We start from the raw sequence: 5,893 nt of genomic DNA on the forward strand, positions 1-5,893 counted from the left end.
GGAGGAAGGACTGGAGAGCATATAGCTTATCATGGTGTGACGTCATGGCAACTGGAGTGTCATGGCAACGGAAGTGTCAAGAGCCTGCAGCCATCACATCTGACATCCTGGTGGGGCAGGAAGCAGAGTTGACAGTCTGTAAGTAACCCTTAATGCATGTCTTCATTGACTCTCCTCACCAGCCGTACATCTTCCCCTAAAGTTCCCACAACTTCCCAAAACACCACCACTGGCTAAGGATCAAGTATTTATTCACATGGGCATCCAGAAGACATTTTTACATTCCAGCCATAATAAACAGTTACTCCAGTTTTGGATCTGGAGGAAGAGAAATCTAGAGTGCCAAGGACCAGTGAATGGTAGAAAACAGCCAGAGCAAGCGCAAAGACTGAAAGAAATAACATTCTAATTAGAAGATATGTTTGGAAGCCATGGGGCCCATGGATGATTGCTTTTGGTGGGGGAGGTGAGGCAGATGAATGGAAGCAGGAGCCTTGTGCACCAATCTGGGATATGGGACAGGACCCTGACAGCAATGTCTACTAAAGGATTTAAGTAAAAGACACGTTCTAAAAAACAGAACAGATCCAGGCGATAAGTAGACCATGTGGTAGAACGGTCCTCAGAGGAGTGTTGTTAGCCAGGTACAGGTCTCAGGAGGAGAGAGAAGGTAGCAGTGGAGCCTGGGGAACAGCGGGGTGTCATACCACCCCCTACCATTCCAGTCTGCTACTAGGCATAGGGAGTGTCACACAGCAGCAATGTGGGGACTTGTGGTTTGGCGGGGACCTTTCATTTCACCTGTGAGGGAAGGGAGCAGAGCACTGAACCACTTGTTTAGGGAACATAGACTCTCACCAGCAGAGCCAGCCCCAGGTCCCATGTCACCAGCCTCTTGGGAGGGTTTCTTCTCCTATTGGCTTAGTAGCCTCTGGAAACGAATTAGAGACAGACCATGTAGCCTGCTGTCCTCTTCTGGGGAAGAACTGCTGACAGACCATAAATCCATGTGGGGACTGTGCCCCATTTGCATCTCATTTGGTCCCATCTGCCCCTTTTCCACGCGATTACGGCAACTTTGTTAGGCAAGTGGGTGCTTAACTCAGTGGAAAGTCTTAATTACTCTTTAATAGCTATGTGCAGAGGGAAAGTCAGCTTTAATGTTTAATCATTTGGTTGTCTCTTGGAGTTTATTTTAGTATTCTATTTATGCATCCATAAAGTATATGAATGTATATTTGTTACATTTCCATTTTCATTCCAGATTTCAGTGAAACAAAAATATTTTCTTTTTATGTATTATTGCTGTATAAACAGCAACTTTAATGAAAAATTAAAAATTTACCAACCACCCACAGTTTTTCTGTAACAACAACAGCAATTCGAGCCTTAGATACTTACGATCCTTTCTTGACACGTCCATATGGCAGTTCTAATTTGCCTTTTCTCTTCCTTTTAAAAAAGATTTATTTATTTTTATTTTATGTATATGGGTGCTGTGCCTCCATGTATGGCTGTGCACAGTTGTGCATGCAATCCCTACAGGGGACAAAAGAGGCCATCAGGTAACCCTGGATCTAGAGTTACAGCCCATTGTAAGCCACCATGTTGGTACTGGGACTTGACAGGTTCTCCCAAAGGGCAGCCAGTGTTCATATTGCTGAGCCTTCTCTCTAGCCCTTGCATTTTCTTTATTTTTGTTTTTCTTTCATTAAATCTTTCCATATTGTCTGTCCACCCATCCACCCACCCATCTGTCCACCCATCTATCCATCCACCCATCCATCCCATCCATCCATCCATCCATCCATCCATCCATCCATCCATCCAGGCATTGTCAGACAGCTGGGTACCTTCTAAATGCTAGGTGCTATGAAGCTGGGCTTCACAGGTTAAACCCTAACCAGTGGCTCTCAACCTGTGGGTCTCCGCCCCCTTGGTAAAACCTGTTTCCAAAAAATGTATTTAAATTATGATTCACAACAGTAGCAAAATCACAGTTATAAAGTAGCAATGAAAATAATGTTATGGTTGGGGGTCACCACAACATGAGGAGCTGTATTGAAGGGTCTCAGCATTGGGAAGGTTGAGAACCACTGGGTTAAGAGAAATAGGTGCTTGAGTAGGGAGTTGTTAAGGAGGTAACACATCTAGTAGGAAAAAAAAAGGCCTCTCAGGCTGTAAACATGGTGGGGCTTGGTCTTTCCGTGTTGCCGATGGCACACCTGGCTTTGTTGTGAAAGGTGAGCGAGGTCTCAGAGGGAAGTGGGTGGGCCAAGTAAAAGATGAATGGAGGGCTGGGCAGTGGTGGCGCACGCCTTTAATCCCAGCACTTGGGAGGCAGAGGCAGGTGGATTTCTGAGTTCGAGAGTTCGAGGCTAGCCTGGTCTACAGAGTGAGTTCCAGGACAGCCAGGGCTACACAGAGAAACCCTGTCTCGAAAAACCAAAAAAAAAAAAAAAAAAAAAAGATGAATGGAGGAAGGTTTGTGCAGGGGTGATTTACAATGGCCACAGTGCAGAGAAACTACCAGCACGTCACCTCTCCTACCCTAGAGGTTGTCAGGCACCCTTAACCCAACAAAGCCAGAGGAAGAAGATGTTTGGAATACTGTGGACATCATTAGGGGTGGATGGACACACAGAGAAGTTGGAGAGGGAAACACTAGTTTCAGTGACTTTGAGGGGTGGTAGGGGTGGAAGCAGGAGACTATGTTCTTTTCTTCTGCTTCTGTTGTATCCCTCACTCCCCAACTGCAGACCCAACCGGAAACCAGCAGTCAAGACAGTCTTCAGTGTAACCCATAGCTTCTGCGGTTCTGATTCTGTGATTGTTCAGTTGCCTTCCTAACAGATTGTTTTGTCTGTTGCCATGGTTCCCATGATCATTAACTTAAAATGACCCATAGCTGTGACGTCTGGGCAGAAGCTCAAGGCCGGAACAGGGAGGCAGAAACCCAAGCAGCTACCACAGAAGAATGCAGCTTACTGGCTTGTTCCTCATGCCTCGCTCAGCTTGCTTTCTTACCCAACCTGCCCAGGGGTCGCACAATCCACAGTGGGCTGGACCCTCTCCCATCAGTCATTTCTCAATAAAACTCTCCATGGACTTGCCTGCAGGCCAGTTCAGCAGAGGCATTTTTCTCAATTGAGGTTTCTTCCTCCCGTATGACCTTAGCTTGTGTCAAGTTGACAAAAAATTAGCCACCATTGTGTTCTAAATCACCTCCAGTGTGTTGGGAAGGCACCCTGCCCTCTCAGTGCTGAGGAGCTAGCTTCTAGCGGCTAGGGACAGATGCTCACAAAGGGTGAGAACTGGTCAGTAGCGGAGGAGGGCTGGGAGGAGGGACCCGGCAGACCCACAACTTTCTTGGTTTGAGAGGAGGAAGTGGTGATATGGAAAAGCTGAACAGAGTTATGGTCCAAACAGGGATTTTCTAGCTGTTAATTTTGCGATTCGAGTGGTTGTGCCTGTAGGTAAAAACTTGAAGGTTACTGACCGTTACTCAACTCAGAGTAATCAAGCCAGCTCTAATTGTGTGTTCTATAGCCTTTGCTTTGTAGTTATTGTCAGGGATGGGGAGAGAAGGAGGCAGATGGAGCCAGAAGTAAACATCCTTGGTGGGGGTGTCCAGGGGAGGGGTGCACACGTGCACTCCTGGTAGATAGACACGGTGGTATCGGGTTGTGCAGCTTTCTGAGTTGCTTTTGTGAAGATTCTAAAGATCTCAACAACAAAACAGCCTGTCTAGCCCTGCTAATGTCAGAACTTGGCTGTCCTAGGGAAGATGGACCCAGTGGTGGGGAGCCACGAAGATCACAGAATAGAGTTGTTGGGACTAGAACTTTCCATCCCTTAGACCAAGGAGGAAAGGCCTGCACAATTTCATAGGGGTCCCAGTCTGTGGTCACGTGGCCCCATATCTGTGGGCAGCACTGTGGCAGAAGCACTTAGTGGTAGAAACTTCATGGCAGCTCGGAGAGATACAGAAATAGGATGAAGGGAGGGTGAGAGGAGGGAGCTAGCATCTGAGTTCTGGTAGCTGTTTCAGGGTGGGACATGCTCCTAGGACCCACCTTCCTTCTACCTTCTGCTAGACCCTTCTGTTAAAGATTTCCCACATCTCCAATTGGAGTCAGCAGCTGGGGACCAGACACATAAGGCCGTTTAAGACTGAAACAATAACAAAGGCCTTATTTAAGTCTCTGTCAAGTTACAGCTTAAAAACCAGTTCAAGACCCAGTGATCATAGGATGGGTCAGTCATTTATCCAGATACAAGGGATGGGATGGCCTGTAATTATTCTCCTCAGGTGGATTGGCTAGGCATCTCTGCCCTCCAGTCTCCTTCCTACCCACCGTTGCCTTGGCCTCTCTTTACACCACAGCGGCCTAATTCAGAATCTGTATGTAGAACATCTGGACTCTCCAAGAAGTAACTAGAAATTGGCGGTTTAAGTCTGGAGCCTGAAAACCAGTCAGACGACAACCGCATGTTGCTTGGACCCTCGGGCAGTTAAGGAGCCTACTTTGGTCCCAGAGCATAGAGAATTTAGCTTCTCCCCTTAAAGGGAGTGCTCTCAGAGAGAGGGTAGCCACCTGCAATCTGCCACAGTTATCTGGCTGTCTAGGTTTCTGTTCACTGGTTATTTCCCCTAAGGCCTCCCAGCCAGAGCAGTGATTGGTCCAGTGTTTTGAAACCCCTTTGAGAAATAAAACGAAAACAACAGCATCCAGGGTTCCTGCCTTTGCACCTCTGGTGTCCTCTGCTTTGTTCTGGGTCCCTGAACCCCTTCTTCCCATCCTGACCCCCACCCTAGTGGATGAACCAGTGTGGAGCTGTTTGCTCATGTCAGTAAGATACAGGCAAAATGCTGTCCATCGGCTTGGAGGGGCTGTTTTGCATCAGCCTCAGGCTAGCAGTGCTGTCTCGGAGCTCACAGGGAGGAGAGAGAAAAAAACCCATTTCCCTTGTGCTTGGTGCTTCTGTACTTCCTCTGTTTGTTGCCTGAGCTGCTGGTCTCTCTCACCCTATGCTCCTTCCGCTGCTCACAAGGCCATGTTTGAAAAGTCAGTCGGTTTATAACCTGATCTGTAGTGTTTTCTGGTTTTATTACATTCCTTCAACCTGAGGCTTCAGGCCATCTGTGTGCATGCGTGCACAAAAGGCAAAGAGAAGGCGAGCAGCCCTCTCCACTTCTTCATTTCCTCTCTCTACTGGGAGGGAGAGACATGTGCAGCCTCTCTCCACATGGGACTTGATGGCTGTTTCTGAGTGTCTGAGGCAGGTGGCAGGAGGTATCAGAGAGCACAGCCATGCAGCAGGCCAATCAACTCTTCCAGAGATAAGGACTCTCTTCTCTCCCCAGTTCCCTAATGCTTGACATGAGAACAGATTGTTTTTGTATCCCATGTTTTCACGTGATCATGCCTCAAAAAACAAGCAGTCTTCATGGACAGGCAAAACAATTTTGTTAATTGACAATTCATTGATGGCCTAGCCACCTGGAAAAAAGAAATTACTCTATAATTTAGAGTTAAATGTGCAAGTGTGTGCATGTGCGTGCATGCATGCCAAGAAGCGCTGTGCTTTTAACATAGCAGAGCTGGCAGAAGGGATCAGTTAGGAGCCGGGTTCAGAGGAAGAGGTTTATAGTCAGTTATTCCTCGTATCAAGTCTCTTAAGTCAGAGAAAGAAGGATTACTCCTCTTGTTAATTCCAACAAATTGAAGAGACTGCCAGTAATGTTTTCAGTATTTTGCTAAGTATTTATTTTTTTACTTATTTGTTTATTTTCCTGTGTCTGTGTGTTTATGTGTACCACACTCGTGCAAGTGCCTTGTGAATGTCAGAAGAAGGTGCTAGAAGCCCTGGAACTGGAGTTAGAGATGTG

This window comes from Grammomys surdaster, unplaced genomic scaffold (assembly GCF_004785775.1).
Source record: "Grammomys surdaster isolate TR1022 unplaced genomic scaffold, NIH_TR_1.0 125956, whole genome shotgun sequence".
In the NCBI taxonomy this organism is placed as follows: Eukaryota; Metazoa; Chordata; class Mammalia; order Rodentia; family Muridae; genus Grammomys; species Grammomys surdaster.